The sequence below is a fragment of the Cylas formicarius genome, unplaced genomic scaffold, assembly GCF_029955315.1.
Source record: "Cylas formicarius isolate icCylForm1 unplaced genomic scaffold, icCylForm1.1 PGA_scaffold_8__14_contigs__length_24414737, whole genome shotgun sequence".
NCBI classification, from domain to species: Eukaryota; Metazoa; Arthropoda; class Insecta; order Coleoptera; family Brentidae; genus Cylas; species Cylas formicarius.
The window spans coordinates 3,858,053-3,875,257 of NW_026844361.1; the positions used below are offsets into that span (position 1 = coordinate 3,858,053).

Consider the following 17,205-nt stretch of genomic DNA (forward strand, 5'->3'; position numbering starts at 1 on the left):
GAAAACAGGTTATAAGCCCTTCATAATACCAATAAAACATCCTAGGCGGCCATTCACGTGTTGCTCTGATTGGAGTGGTTTCCATCTGTGAAGGGGTTTTTTTCATTATGCCTGGAACCATTCTAGAGGTATTGGGTTAGGGAGGTTAACTGTTTTGTCCTACCTATGTATTTCATCAATCTGGTGATAATATTCCTAGTAAATTCTACCCCTTCCAGTTTTCCCTATATTGTCTTTGATGCCTGTGTAGGTTTTCTTCAGGTTTCTCCATATCCTGTTCAATATTTCTTCGGTTTAGTGAAAATACATTCTGCAAATAACTAAAAATTGCATCTCTATTTCATGTCAGTGTAATTTGCGTTTAAAAAAGACTACCCTTTGTTTTAAAAAAAGACATACCTTCATGCGATCTTCGAAAATTCGTGGGGTTTTCGAGAAAACTTTCCCGTTGCGATCCTAAAAATTTTTTTTTTGTAAATTTTGTAAATACGAATATTATCATAAATAATAGCAAATAAGATAAATTTATTATGGTGGAAACCAGATTCCTCGTTCAAGACCAAATTCTGCCAATACCGATCGCTTCGCTACAGCTACCTAGCAAAAATAAACCCGCTATTAAAAATGATGTCCACCCCACAACATGTTGGATTTGTAGTGCATGATTTATTTATTTATTTATTTATTTAGCACTTGGCTATTTACATAAGCAAGTAAAATTTGCATAAACAAAACTATAAACTTCGCAAATACCCCATAAGTCTCTTCTTGAACACTCTTGGGCAAGGCGCGCCCTTAATATTATTAGGCAGTTCATTAAAATTACAAACACCATCGTAGAATAGAGTTTTCTGTAAATTTGTTGTTTTTACCATAGAAACATTGAAGTGCTGATTGGAACGTATATTATATTGATAAAAGTTTGACCTTTTTTCCAAAAATAATTTAAGATAGCCTGGTTGGTGATCGTGCGCAATTCCATAAACCAATATTAAACTTGCCCTTCTAATGAACTGCCGGACTTTTAGCCAATTTAGCTGGTCTAACATACTTTTTATAGGAGTATATCTATCACAGTTCAGCATGATTATCATAACCCAATTTTGTTGTAACTGTAACTTATTTAAATCTTCTTTTGTACAAGATATAAGCAATGAACAAACATATTAAAAATGAGGCAAAATTATACTATTATACACTAATATCCTAGTCCACTGCGATAAAAACCGGGATACACAGTTAAAAAACGCTATTTTCGTACCAATTTTTTTCCATAGATACTCAACATGATTACTAAAGCATAATTGTGGATCCAAAATCACCCCTAAATATTTAAATGACTTTAAAGTTCTATACCTCTAAAAAACACTAAATATTAAGCCAGATAGCACACGACATGTCAAATTAGTCCATACATTATCCACGCAGTCCAGGAAACTCTCCTGACGTTCAACGGAGTATCATTTTCCATCAACTATCAACTTCTGGACGTTCTTTGGATACCCTTTTATATATAATATAAAATGACACTAAATTCAGGCGCGATGTTTCATGGATGATTTTTATGAATATTTTTTTTTATTTATTTTATTTTTATTTTGTCGTCCCACAAAAAAAAAATTGGAGGAATGTTTTTATTACCAAATTTCCTTAAGAGCCTAGAATTATGACTTATAAACTTCTAACTGATCATGGTTTATAAAAACAACGGTTTTATCAAAATCGAAATACAATTGAGTATCGTTCGCATATTCCTGAAAATTTAAAGATTTTAAAATATCGGAAGTGTAAATCATATGATATCGATTTGAAAGATAAAGAAGAAAATATGATTCGCCGTATCGAATGCCGAAAAAGTATTAGGGCACTCATTAGTTTCTTGTCAGTTGTCTGGACAATATCATCAAATATTTATAAGAACACTCGTAGTACTTGATTTTTGTTTAAAACCACATTGACTTTCTGGTACTATTCCTTTAACAATTGTATAATTATACATTTGATTATAGAGAACTTTTTCAAATATTTTTGAAACTGAACGGGTGTTATTTTAACTAGTGGCTTCCCAAGTGACAGTTTTAGCTCTCTGGGAAATGCTTCCGTCTATAGAAGAATAATTAAAAAAAAAACTCCAGTGCATTTGGTTTAATTTCATGAACATATTTATGAACATCAGATATTTTTGCTAAATCAAAACAAAAGTGTAAATCATTATTGAAGAAATTGTTCTGATAATAGTATACAAGGTGTTGCTTTTAAGGAAAATGACCTTGAATGATTTTTTATTTAAATTTTTATATTTCAATATTGATAGCGGAAGTTAGCCATTCTATAACCCCAAATATAAAACAAAGGCTTTTAGTAGAAGAAATCAATAGAAATATTCAAACCTGCAAACCACTTTCAGATAATCAAAATTTCTCACAGACGATAAGATTTACGTATAGCATATAGCAAAGTATATAGAAAGTGTCAGTTACTCACGAAAAAACAAATACCTTGTAAATGAATGAATACAATATTTTAATAATATTTTATGTGTTTTTTATATTTTGTACAGGTTTGAGATAATTTCATAATAAACGGGCCACACGGTACATACAAAACCTCGTCACATGTTTATAGACGTTTTTGAATTTACATTTTCTTTTACAAATTTCATCCAGCGGGTAATTTCAATAAAAAGTTTTTTTTTCATATTTCACCTGCATTGCAAATTAGAGTGATTTTTAATTTACCAGATTTTGAGTTTTTTTTTATTTGTCATCTTTTGTTAAATTTATTTTTTCAATTTTCAATGAATGTATTTCGTTTTCAACCTAAACTTCTTCGCGAGGACTGCTTTCAATTAATTTGTTACAGTCATTCTAAAAATTATATGCACAGTCAACTAGAACTCATATGATGGTCTTAAATCGCAAGAAAAGTTATGTAAAATCCCACTTGGTCTTCTTTTGGCTTACGCAAACGCAAATTTTGCTAGCAAGATTGAAATCTGTCTATTACAATGAGAACTAATTTTTACAGACCATATCCCAGTCCATGTAATGGCTTTGAAAGTAGCCGCAGCGGCTTAACGGATCAACAGTATTCCGAATACAAATATTCTTTATTAAAACCATCATCATCACCCCGCTACGATTACGTCCCCGTGACATGGGCGTACGCACGATTTCTTCTCAGGGGACAGACGAATTGCAAACAAAATTTTGTACATCGTCAATTTCATCAAATTTGATAATGGCTCAAACTTTTGTTTATATTGATAATTTTGTTTATTATAATTAAAAATAATTGCACAGTCAAAACCACTAAAGTGAATCAAATTGAACGACCTATATCGAACGACCGTATCGAAAAAATTGTCACTAGGAAAAAAATCATTATGATAAAGGATGGACAGCGACAATAAGAAGGGATAGACATAAGATCGTTAATGTAGCACAGGACTATTATAGGAAACGTTGATTCTAGTACTACGCCATTACAAACATTAAAAGAAATTTTGAAACTAAAAATAACAAACGTGAACTCTGAAATAATGACCGCCATATTCAAAGAGGGAATGGAAAAAGCAATAAGCGAAGTGAAAAGAAACAAGGCCCCAGGAAGATGATATTCTAATTGAAATGCTAAAAGAAGAACACGAACGACTTACAGAATACTTGAGGAATCTTTTTAACAAGTGCTTACATGAAGGTAAAGTACCACAACATAAGTTAGTAATACTCTCTGGTTGAAGTAAGTCCTTAAAGGACATATTTTAATCCCCATATTGGAAACTTAAAGCAATCTCAGTAAACAGAATCAGAAACAAAAAGTACCTAAATCACCTCTGGTTTGCAGATGATATGTCGTTAGTAGCTTCAAAAATGCTATCACAGCTACATCAGGTATTAACATCAAAGGGTCTTAAAAGAAAATTAAAAAAGTAATGACTAACACAAACGATAGTTAGAGAGTTATTGAATATGTGCTTGAATACGTATACCTGAGTTAAGCTTGCCGAGCAAGGAAGAAAAATTAGAACGTTGAAATAAATAGAGAATCAGAGAATCCTTTACAACTAAGCACAAAAGATTCAACTCCTGCATTGTTCCAGTCCTAATATATGGTGCCCAAACGTGGTACCTTTACAAGAAAAAAATGTAGACAGAATAAGAAATGATAGGAATTGCCCTCATAAACAATAAAACCAATGAATGGGTAAAAAATCTTGTTGCTTGCTGCTTTGCTCCTTAGTAAAGACTTAAATGGAGATGGGCAAGCCACAACGAATGTCTTCAGGACAATAGAATAGATACATTCATCAAAAAGATCACGCCGAAGACCCCAAATACAATGGGAAAATGAACTAAAGTTTGTAGGGTGAACGTGGCAAACAAAAAAAAACTAACCAAAACTGGAGATAATTGGGAGAGGTCTAAGTAGAAAAATGGATGACGAATAAAATAGATCGGTGAGTCTATAAATAAGGGTGTAGCTATGGATATAGATATAGATATATCTATCTATATCTATTTGTAACCAGATTATTCATTCCTATGTTACATATAGAACAGTTCTGATAAATGTTATTACAGGCCTTCAGTTTACAGCAGTGTACCTGATTACAAAATAAAACTTTTGTGTTCATGTTTCTGTGAGTAATTAGTATACACTGTTTCAGCTGATAGATTTTGCTAAACTACCAGAAACCCAGTTCCTCCTAAAGAGTTGTTGTATGTGTTCGTCTCTCAGAGTTATACGGTACCTTCAACTCCTTATTTTTCAAAATCTGCATTGAATTAAAGTTTATGTATCATTCCTGTTCGGTTCAGTTTCAGACCAAATACTTTTTGCAGACACCCACCCACCATTGTGTTATTAATCTTCATGTCTAAACTATTTACCATCCTCGTCTATTGTTTATTAGATGGTAACCACTGCACATATACCGGACATTGATTTCTTGATTAAACACTTAAACAAACTTTAAGTTTTGCATTTTTCAAGTTTAGAATGTACAGACAGTAAAATAGCGGGCTAAAGTAGATCCTTCCGGTACTCCATATGTATATCTATCTGTATTTGTACTATATATGTATGTATGATATATTTATAGTAGTATAGTTAATACTTTGTTAAATATTAACAAGGGGTTTGTACGGTATGTTCCATTTCCCAGTCAATTTTTTTTCTGGCAATTGACCGACATAATTTTAAAAATTCCATGAAATTTATTTATTTATTTATTTTTCAAAGAAACTTTCACAGACTACTAAAACACTTTTCACAAAACCGACGCAGGAGGAATCCAGCCGTTTTGTGAAGACCATGAAATTTATATTTACTTATTTATATTTTTTATATTGTGCGTTCCGTTGCCGTCGCGTCGTTCTGGGAACCAAATAGAGTATTGGTAGAGATAAATAATAATTTAATACAAACTACATGTTATTATTAAATAATGATAGATAACACTCTAGAATTGCAAGATGTTATTTAAAACATTTTTTGACTGGTCAATTAAAAAGTCTCATATACGGATAATAATACAGGCTTCCCAACACTTTTCCCTTTTTTTTGTTATTTTGTCATTTTATCACTCTATACTTTTCCGAAACAGACTATAGCCGTGGAATAACTCGTAAACATGTAAATAAACAACAACGGTATTTACAACTTTGAACTTTGCTTGTTTTATTTTATCGATATATAAACGTAGTGGCTCGATTAGATCGTTTTCTACAAAAGCGTTTCTTTTTAAATCGCATTATCTCTCAATATTTGGTTGTTCGAGTCGTTTTTGCTTTACCTCTGCTACTACGTCGATATGGCCGCCGCAGATAACGAAACCTCCTCCTCAAAGGTCGACGACATTTTGGGGTGAGAACGCGGCTCGTGATGCGTAGGGCGTCGTAACGATTTTGTGGCCGCAAGATGAGTTGCGTTTTCGGGAACGATGTAACTGGCGTTCGTAACTAACCGAAAACGATACCACTAGTGATGCGTAAAAAATCTATTAACGCTTATTCATCGACGAACCTGCTGTACAGGATGTCCGCTGAAAAAAATGAGCATGAAGCTTCTTATACGGGGCTTGGTTATTGAAAAACCACTTTTTACAAATTCATATCACCATCATCATCATCATCATCTTCCTACACAAACCATATAGTCCGGGAGCCCTGGACCTTTTTTCAAAATGATAAGCAACAAGCTAATTCTTTGGAAATGGTTTCATTTCATCAAGACGCCCAACCTTTTCCTCTACGAAAATTGTAGCTAATTATACGCACAGGTATAAAATCATGTCAATTTAGTTACCATACCAAAATGATCAGCAACGGTTTAGTTTTTAGCTAAATCTATAGATATTGAAATATATAATTTGAAATTAAATTTGGCCTACAAACAAATAGGTTTGGTATAGGGTGGCCACCCCCTTAAAGTTATATCTATTATTTATTTATAAAAAGTGATGAGCAACATGCTAAATTTTTTATTGTAGCTTGCTAATAATTTTTATAAACAAATGATCACATTGTCCTACAAATAAACGGGTAGGATTTTTCACTCCTACACTTTAAAGTTGTTGTACAAAACTATTTTTAAAAACCATCCGCAACCTCCTAGATTTTTGTGAGTGGATTCGTTTTAATAAGAAGCCCAGCTATTATTTTGCGAAAAGTTTCAAAACAGGTAGCTGAAAGAATGAAAAGTGATTTTTAACTAAGTTTTGAGATAATCAGATAAATAATTTAAAACAACATTTGTCCTACAAATAAAATGGTAGGTTTTTTCAGTCCTACCATCGTAGTATCCAGCACAAGCATACCAACATACATACATTGTGCATTCAAAAGTTTTGTTTACTTGTCAACACGTGTTAAATAATTTTCTTTTATAACATTTAATTGTCAAATTGGTCATGAAGTGTTTTCTTTGTAATATACTCCGTAATAAACCTAATTTTCGTGAAAAAAGAGAGACGATAAAAAAATTTACTAAAGACATTTATCTCGCGTGTACAAAGCATCTAAACGCTCGAAAGCATCATTGAATTGCCTGACCATTGGGATGACGATGTAGTAGGCTACCACTCTTGTTGTTGCAAGGAGTTCAGAGTAAAAGCTAAGCTTTATTTTTTAAGTAAATGTAAAATGAAAATGTTGAATTTTTTTATTTTTGTTTTGTCGTTTAAGTGAAAAGAAAAAAAAAGTAAAATGAGTGATTGTTTTATGAATAACGACATATTTTTTTCATAATTTTCATTGATTAAAAATTTTTGATGACAATTAATATTCATAAAAAATATTTTAAACAAATAATTTTTTATTCAATGTGTAATTCAATGTAATGGATACCGTCGAAAGTGATGAAGATGACGAGGATGATGTTAACATCGGAGAAGATGATGAATTAACCAGTGAAACTGATGATGACGACTCGTCATGAAATATATTTTAATTATTAAATAAAAGTTATTTTATCAATTTTGTTTTTCATTGTATTCTGTAAATATTTCACGTTAACAACAAAACTAATCTAAGACATTGGAAAAAATAAAAATTATCCATTTTATTTCCCTTTCCCACTTACTTATTACTTGTATTATAATGAATAGGTGTACCGCATTATTTGTTATCGATTAGTCAATAGAAAAAAAATTGATTTATTTACCCTCTCCTCTTGCACTTCACCCATATAGTCACCCACTTACTTTTTCAAAAGTTTATCGATCTAATACTGAGTTAAAAACAAGTATAAAAAAAATCGGGCGTGAAAAAAAATATGTAGAAAAATAAATGTTGATTCATTAAAATATAAATAATGAAACAACTTATATATAAAACAGCATCAGTATGGCTCTAGGAATATTTTAAGAATAAAAAAAAGTTAATCGCTCAACTAAATTTATAAGTTAGACCGTAATTTAGAGGTTAAGCAGGAATAATGTTCAAGAGCCAAACTCGCAACCTATTTTTTGTCGGACTAGCGAAATCTACCTATTTTTATGTAGGACATTAATTGATTTAGATAGAAAATGTCATTAAGTTTCATTTAATTTTGGTGTCCTACAGCTGCTGATGAATAACGTATTATCGTGTAGGACTGAAAAATTCTACCAGTTTATTTGCAGGACAATGTGATCATTTGTTTATAAAAATTATTAGCCAACTACAGTAAAAAATTTAGCATGTTGCTCATCACTTTTTATAAATAAATAATAGATACAACTTTGGGGGGGTGGCCACCCTATACCAAATCTATTAGTTTGTAGGCCAAATTTAATTTTAAATTATATATTTCAATATCTATAGATTTAGCTAAAAACTAAACTGTTGCTGATCATTTTGGTATGGTAACTAAATTGACATGATTTTATACCTGCGTGTATAGTTAGTCTTGATGAAATGAAACGATTTCCAAAGAATTAGCTTGTTGCTTATCATTTTGAAAAAAGGTTCAGGGCTCCCGGACTAATATCCGAATATAGGCAGGCATCTTCCTATTGTCAGCAGTTATCTCTATTATGAGTCTTTCTCTTCAATGGTCTGCATACTTCTTTACCTCATCTTCCTGTCGCATTTGCGCTCTTCCGAGGTCTTACCCATCAATTTTATGGTCTTCCATATTCAGTCTAGATTCTTTCTTGTAAAGGTCCACGTTTAAGCACTGAATGTCAGGACTGGAATAACGCAAGAGTTGAAATATTTTTGTTTCTAGTTGTATATTAATTCTCTCATTCTCCAAGATATAACAGATTTTCTTAAATGCGGCACAGTCCCTGAACATATTTAATAGCTGCTTCCTATACATCCTTCATTGGAATATTGTTTGTATTAGTGATTACTTTAGTTTTATTAAAATTCACTTTTTGACCCTTTGATGTTGATACCTCATGTGGGTCTGGCAGCATTTTTTGAAGTCAGTAACAGTACGTCATCTGTAAACTTGCGGCGATTTAGGTCCTTTCGTCTACTGAGATTCCTTGGTTTTTCCAATTTAGTGATTTAAAGATGTCCTCGAAGGCAAGAGTAAATAATTTAGGCGAAATTTTATCCCTCCCATTATTGTCATGGTTGCATTCCGGTAGATTCTGTATCTGTATCTATAAATTCAATTCTTAACTAGTGCTTATAACGCTTTTATATGATTGTACGATAGTTGTTGAATCTGAGGACTCGGCTTTCTTGCATAATAGAATTGTGTTTGGGTTTCATCATTGTTGTGGTATTTTACCTTCATGTAAGCACTTGTTAAAAAGGAACCTCAAGTATTCCGTAACTCTTCCGCCTCCTTCTTTATCATTTGAATGAGAATACCATCTCCCATTTCGATTATTGCTTTTTCTATTTCCTCCTCGAATATGTCGGCCATTATTTCAGAGAAACCTTTGGTACTTTCCGTTTCAAATTCTGATGTCGGAGGTGGCGTATTCCTAGAATCACAGTTTCCTATAATTCTCCTCTCTTACTTTAGCGATGTTATTTCTATCCTTTCTCTGTTGTCCCTGGTCTTCCCTTTATCATGATGACTTTCTTGTTTGTCAACGATTGTCTCATACTCTTCCAGTTCCGATTTTCTTTGATATGGTTATCCTGGTGCCTCTTTATATCATCCTTCTAATTTTCTTGTTAAGATCTCTATGCGTTCATGTTATTAATTAATTTGATCAGAATACTACTTTAATACTACTTTATTACTTTAGCGACTACAAATATCCCTTTATCTATTTTCTCCATTCCTGCCACTTTAGAATGACGATAGCTCCCATCTGCATAAAAAGACGAAGGAGATAGCTGATCAGTACCTGAAGGTAAATCGATAAAGCCGGTAAGTTATCCACTTGTCTCCCTTCCTGCCACTCTCCGGATCCTTGTCAATCATTATAGTTACATTACTGCGCCTTTGGCATGAAGCTAAAGGGTTTGTCAAAGCACAAAATCCAATGTTCCTGGATGACAACCAATAATTGAAATTGAAAGTAGTTTATTATTAGCAGAATATGATACTAAACATCAAAAAAATTTAAGCAAATGTACATAAAAATAATTTAATTTTAAATTTAACAAATCACAATCATACCTATAAATAATAATAATAATAATAATAATAATAATAATAATATCAACAATAATAATAATACTTAACTACTTAACTATACATTCACAGAACGACAAGGAATGCAAAATTTGTAGTATACATCTAGCTCAAATTCAGATACATGTTTTTCAATTTTTATAGAAAAATCTGCACATTGGGTGAGGTTTTAATATCGGAGGACAGTGCATTGGATAGTCTCAGGCCATCATTGAAAATATTTTTTTGCATATATGTTGTTCTGGTTAACTGAATATCGAAGTTGTTTTTAGATCTAATCTTACAAGCATGTTTCATGCACCTTGGAATCAAATATTCCTGTAAGTATGGGGGTAGCAATTGCTGTTGAATCTTGAAAATCAATACAATATTAGATATTTCAATGGTCTGGGACATAGAAAGCCAACTAAGCGATTCAAGCATAAGACGCACAGGAGTGTATCGGCAACAAGACACAATAGTTCGCATTGCTTTGTTTTACAAGATTTGAAGTCTTTGTACGTCTGACTTGTTACAAGATATTAGAAGTGAATTGCAATAAGCAAAATGTGAGTATAGTAGAGTATTGAATATAATAAGTCGAGTCCAATGGCTAAGATTTTGAGAGACTTCGGAGAAAACCTATCTTCTTGCCAATCTTTGCACACATGAAATCAACATGCTTGGAGAAATTAAGTTGCGAATCAAGCATTACGCCTAGATAATTCATTTGATTAGTATGCCCCACTGGCTGATAATTACTTTTCAGGAATAATTTGCAGTTGTATTTAGTACCAAATATCATGTATTTAGTCTTAGTTACGTTTCATTTTAATTTATTGATGCAAAGCCAGTTGTGCAAAAGGCTGAGTTCGAAATTTATTGTTTCAGCAAATTGATTGAAATTCTTTCCGAATACTGATAGACGTGTGTCATCCGCCAAAAGACTCACAAAAGAATTTATCACAATTTGGTCAATGTCGTTAATGTACAACACGAATAATAGGGGCCCTAGAACACTACCTTGGGGTACGCCTATCTTGCTGCTAATCTCCCGTGAGACGAAGCCAATCACCTTAGTCACGTGGACCCGATCGCAAAGATAGTCCCTAAACCACAATAGAGCAATTTCCATCACACCATAATTCTGAAGTTTCTCAATAAGCCGTTTTCTGTCAATGGTCTCGAAAGTCCTCAGTAAATCAATAAATACACTAAGTATGACATTTCCGTCGTGAATGTCAGACCGCCACTTGGAGCACACATATTGCAAGGCTGTTTCAGATGAGTGCTTCATCCTAAAGCCCGATTGACCTTGAAGATCATGTTGTGCTGTTCGAGATACCTTCGAAGCTGATTGTAGACAGCAGTCTCTAGTATTTTGTCTACAACCGAAAGAAGATTAATGGGTCGGAATTCCTCAGGCTTAGTTGGTATCGGCACCTTAGATATCGGAACTATAACACTAGTTTTTAAAACCCTGGGGATTTTCCCTGTTGCCAGGGAAGTATTCACAAGGTGCAACAGCGTGTATCCAATCGCACAAAAAGTCGACTTCAAAAATTTCGCATCGCAAATATCATTCGAGGTTGATTTATTCTTAAGGTTCATGACTATCTTCTTTAGCTCACAAATATTTTATTTATCGAGTCCAACTAACGTTTCGGAGCAATCTGTGTGGGCGCTGTTTAGTTTTAATGTAGCAGGTGGTATACTATCAGCAATATCAATGACGTTCTTAGAATAAAAATTATTGAAGTTCTCCTCTAATTGGGAACATCCGACCTGAGTCTAAACGATAAAGATGTAAGACCTATAGCCAACCTATACTGGAATCAAATGCCCTGCACAACCCAACAACATCAGATGAGTTTAAAATGAAGAAGTATTGTACTGTATTTTATCCACAAAACTATCCAACATAGACATTAAAGTTAACAGAATTTACATAAATAACATACGTTACCCAGATGACACCGCAATGATAACCGATAATGCCGATAATGCAAACACTCCTAAATGCGGTTACTGAGGCAAAATAACAATAGGATGTAAAATTTATCATCGGGAAAACTATAATAATAGGAAAGAAAAGATTGATTTGGCTTCGCAACGCTTCGCCATGGATGGAGTTATATGAGGTAAAGTTGGAAGAAAGGAAGAAGGAAAACCTGCGCAGGAATCTGCACAACATTTTAACAATGGTCGCATTCGGCGGACGTCGCAAAACGCTCTAAAATGAAAACAGGTTATAAGCCCTTCATAATACCAATAAAACATCCTAGGCGGCCATTCACGTGTTGCTCTGATTGGAGTGGTTTCCATCTGTGAAGGGGTTTTTTCATTATGCCTGGAACCATTCTAGAGGTATTGGGTTAGGGAGGTTAACTGTTTTGTCCTACCTATGTATTTCATCAATCTGGTGATAATATTCCTAGTAAATTCTACCCCTTCCAGTTTTCCCTATATTGTCTTTGATGCCTGTGTAGGTTTTCTTCAGGTTTCTCCATATCCTGTTCAATATTTCTTCGGTTTAGTGAAAATACATTCTGCAAATAACTAAAAATTGCATCTCTATTTCATGTCAGTGTAATTTGCGTTTAAAAAAGACTACCCTTTGTTTTAAAAAAAGACATACCTTCATGCGATCTTCGAAAATTCGTGGGGTTTTCGAGAAAACTTTCCCGTTGCGATCCTAAAAATTTTTTTTTTGTAAATTTTGTAAATACGAATATTATCATAAATAATAGCAAATAAGATAAATTTATTATGGTGGAAACCAGATTCCTCGTTCAAGACCAAATTCTGCCAATACCGATCGCTTCGCTACAGCTACCTAGCAAAAATAAACCCGCTATTAAAAATGATGTCCACCCCACAACATGTTGGATTTGTAGTGCATGATTTATTTATTTATTTATTTATTTAGCACTTGGCTATTTACATAAGCAAGTAAAATTTGCATAAACAAAACTATAAACTTCGCAAATACCCCATAAGTCTCTTCTTGAACACTCTTGGGCAAGGCGCGCCCTTAATATTATTAGGCAGTTCATTAAAATTACAAACACCATCGTAGAATAGAGTTTTCTGTAAATTTGTTGTTTTTACCATAGAAACATTGAAGTGCTGATTGGAACGTATATTATATTGATAAAAGTTTGACCTTTTTTCCAAAAATAATTTAAGATAGCCTGGTTGGTGATCGTGCGCAATTCCATAAACCAATATTAAACTTGCCCTTCTAATGAACTGCCGGACTTTTAGCCAATTTAGCTGGTCTAACATACTTTTTATAGGAGTATATCTATCACAGTTCAGCATGATTATCATAACCCAATTTTGTTGTAACTGTAACTTATTTAAATCTTCTTTTGTACAAGATATAAGCAATGAACAAACATATTATGAGGCAAAATTATACTATTATACACTAATATCCTAGTCCACTGCGATAAAAACCGGGATACACAGTTAAAAAACGCTATTTTCGTACCAATTTTTTTCCATAGATACTCAACATGATTACTAAAGCATAATTGTGGATCCAAAATCACCCCTAAATATTTAATTTCGGAAACAAACTCAATTTTATTACCCTGTATATCCACAGAATACCCCGACTTTTTGACCGTTAACCTTAGAACCGATAACCATGCACTTGGTTTTGGAGCTATTTAATTTCAGTTTATTTTGACACAGCCATTCGTAGAAATACTGCATTTGGGTGTTCAGTTTGGTAGCTATTTCTTTGTAATCATTTCCAGAGACTGAAATAAGCGTGTCATCAGCAAATAAGTTAACAAATGAGTTTTTTAAAACCTGATACATATCATTTATATAAATAATAAATAAAAGCGGACCCAACACGCTTCCCTGCGGTACCCCCCATGCACCGGACGTTTCCGCCACGGCTATGTAAATTCAAATGTCCAACAAGCTCCTAATCGCAATCGCTACCTCTACGTATCGGGAGCGCTTTGCTACGTCCGCTGAATGCGACCAATGTCTTAAGATATCACAGCTAATGCTAATAGGAGCTTAGGATTTATAAGTATTGTTTCGTTTTTATAACATTCAATAAGCTAGAAAATATTCCATAGTTAACAATCAAAGTTTCGGATTTGACCCGTTCTATCACTGCGTGATTTAGTCAACATCTGTAGGACCTACTGGTGAATTCTCTACTCTTTTCCTCGCCAGGACGTTAGTTTTTAATTACCTTTCGTCTGCTATCTACGACACCCCAACATGATAGACCTCTTGGCAGTTTTTTATAGTCTTAGGAGTGCACTGCGGCGTTTTTAACGCCTTGTTCTGGCTGAAAATACTTCCTTACACTAGACCTGGTCTTCCCTTCTTGTCGAAACGCCGAATGAAAGTACGCGAAATTTTCGATTTTCAATGGTGCGTATAGTGAGAGATAAACCTAGACAAGGAAAATCGTTTAATGGCGTCAAATTTCGAAGCGAGATCACGAGATCCCCGATAAGCGTAGGTAAATTCGTGACGATTCTCGGAATTTGTGAGGCCGCGTTATCGTTCAAACATTTCCCCCGTTCGTCATTTATTTTTTTTTAATTACGCAACCGTCTCGTGTGCGGCGTTTAAATATAGTAAATGTACGCGTTGCGCTGGTTTGAATGTATTAGCGAGGACCTTGAAGGAACAACTATTAGTTTTGGAAATAATTCCAAAAACTTCGACATCGGCTCGGATTGAATTACTTGGTTGGGCTTCGTTAGTGTGTGCTCTCGCAGATAAATGACTATTATGTAAATCGGCAATGTAAAAAGATGTGGTGCAGGGTGGGGCTGCGGAAAGAAAAGAATAATTATGACATCAAAGGTTTACCTTTACTTGGTAGATAGCTACTACTACTCCGTGACTTACAACCCTACGTGGGTCTTTGCCCACTTCACAATACTCCTTCATCGCTTTTTGTATGTCATAGTATCTAAGGGATCAACAATATTTCAATTATTGAGGCGCGGGCTGCCTAATGGTGTTTTACCTGCTTATACATTATAAAATTCAGATTATATATAATTCCATTACCAGTTTTGTGCCCCTATCGCCATCTTCACCTAAATTGATTGTGTTTCTGTAGTATTTCTGTCCGCATTCGGTCCCTGGTCTAGAAGAACCCTGTAGTCTCCAGGAAGCTTAGATAGGTCCTCGCTCTCAATGACTTGAATACTCTCGACTGTGCCCCAGTAGTGCGCAGCTGGTGCAGTTCCCCCTTCTAAACACACCCGTGATATGAATGTGGCTTCTTAGATGTCAATGTCCTGGTAAGATTTCTCCTAACGTTTATATTCGCGAGCTGAGAATGCACTTTTCGAGCTGCAGAGAGAACTATCGTTCAGCCATCTGGTTGCCCACAATGCCCACATGAGCGGGTAGTCGCCAGTCTTGTCAATGTTTTTCGGCAATCAAGTAGCAACCCCTCTGATAAGAGACTGGACAGAAGCTCAACTGTCAGGATTAACCGAATTTTTTGCCAAAACTTAAAGTAGGAAAAGGATTTTGTGCCACCTAATGTGTTTAAAACTGTTTTAGCCCTTTTTAAGAAAAAATACTACTTACTGCCATGTTGTTTTGAATTTCAATTGTATTATATGACTTTGGAACCTTATATAGCTCGGATTGTCAATTATTATCATTTCATTCGGAGAAATATCAGGTAGCTGACACTCCTTCATAAAGTTCTGTCGTTGTGCCTTAATGGTAGCCAACGCGAGAGTTATTAACGTTTTTACCTAAACCACAAAGCATTTGGGACTCGACCCTTTCTGAATCTGTACTAGACGAAGCTTCCGAAAGAATCGCCTTCCTTTGGCATGAGTGTTAAACCATGTCCCATCAAGGTAAATGGACGATTTTCAGACCAGTATTTTCTTGTCGCTGTTATATACTCATGCCGCCAATTTTGTAAACACTTGGACTCCACAGGTCTCTTGTCTGTTTTGTGGTATTTGAAGAACGTTGTCGAAAAAACTGTCCGTGGCTTATGTGGGTTTCATAAATAACAAGCAATAGACTTCGTAGTCTAGACACCAATTGCTCTTTGGACATGTCGTGATCATTATGCCTAATTATAAGTCCTTGTACTTTACGCTTTCTTCATGTATTAATAGGATTTGACGCTATTCTTCATGCAGATCGCAAAATTAAATCTTCTAAACAGTTTTTATACAATCGAGCGATACACTTTTCTTTAATGAAACATTGCCCGTACCGGGGGGAATTTCTTCCTGTCGGCGAAATATAACGATGTTTCTGAAAATCAATATTTGACAAATCAGCAACGAACTTTCAGTGAGAAATACACTAAATTGTTCAAAATCGACTGCTACTTGCGAAAGTACTATACAGATTGGCCAATTTGCAAAAACATTAGAAGCGAAACCGAGTTTTTGTGGTACATTTTTGTTACTCACAATCGTTTAGCTACTAGATATATAGAGGCCTCTCCCGCCTGTGCTAATAATTAGAATTTTTGTATCGATTTTCGATGTCGTCATCGCACGAGGGGTGCGAAAGCTCATTTATCACGTCGAGCCTTAAATGTGACAGCTTCCGTTGAAACTTCGATTAAAACGAGTGGCTCTTTCGAGATCTGGCGTCGAAATTTCCACGCTATAGAGATACATTTGTAAGCAAATTTAAAATTGGTAGGATTTCGTTTCTTTTTAAATAAAAAAAAATCGCGCCACGCCCTGTATATTAATCCGATCGAATGAAAATTAAACGCAGCCTTGGAGGAACACTCTTTACAACAATGTCCATTACGTTGTTGTTTATATTACAACAATCCGATCAATTTGTAATACAGTTAAGTACGCAATAATTCTTTTTTTTGTCGTGGCAATTAAAAGATTTGCTTGATCGATTGATGTAGTACGTGTGACGATACTAAGGCCGTCTCTTTTCAGCAAAAATGGAGCAATGATTCGAAAACACACGTAGAAAACATTGTTCAAAAGGCTCTACAGTGTCTTGGATTTATTTTACGGGTGACTAATGGGTTTAATAATACAAAAATCTTGCTTTTTTACAGTCATGTCAGGCTCGGAAGTGTACAACGAAATTTTTTTAGTTATAATGTAAGCCTTCATATCTATTGTATGCAGT

At 34.3% G+C, this 17,205-nt stretch overlaps 1 protein-coding gene and 1 long non-coding RNA gene across 4 annotated transcripts in view; one reads left to right on the forward strand and one right to left on the reverse strand.

Annotated features, from left to right (window-relative positions):
* The window catches only part of LOC132705798 (muscle M-line assembly protein unc-89-like), a 104,704-nt gene that overhangs the window by 12,831 nt on the left and 74,668 nt on the right, over positions 1-17,205 (forward strand). The gene's annotated exons all lie outside the window — the stretch shown is intronic.
* On the reverse strand, positions 12,435-14,448 carry LOC132706810 (uncharacterized). Its single transcript, XR_009619650.1, has 3 exons — positions 14,291-14,448; positions 12,707-12,763; positions 12,435-12,617 (listed from the first exon to the last, which is right to left on the reverse strand). It is a non-coding gene; the product is annotated as an uncharacterized LOC132706810 (long non-coding RNA).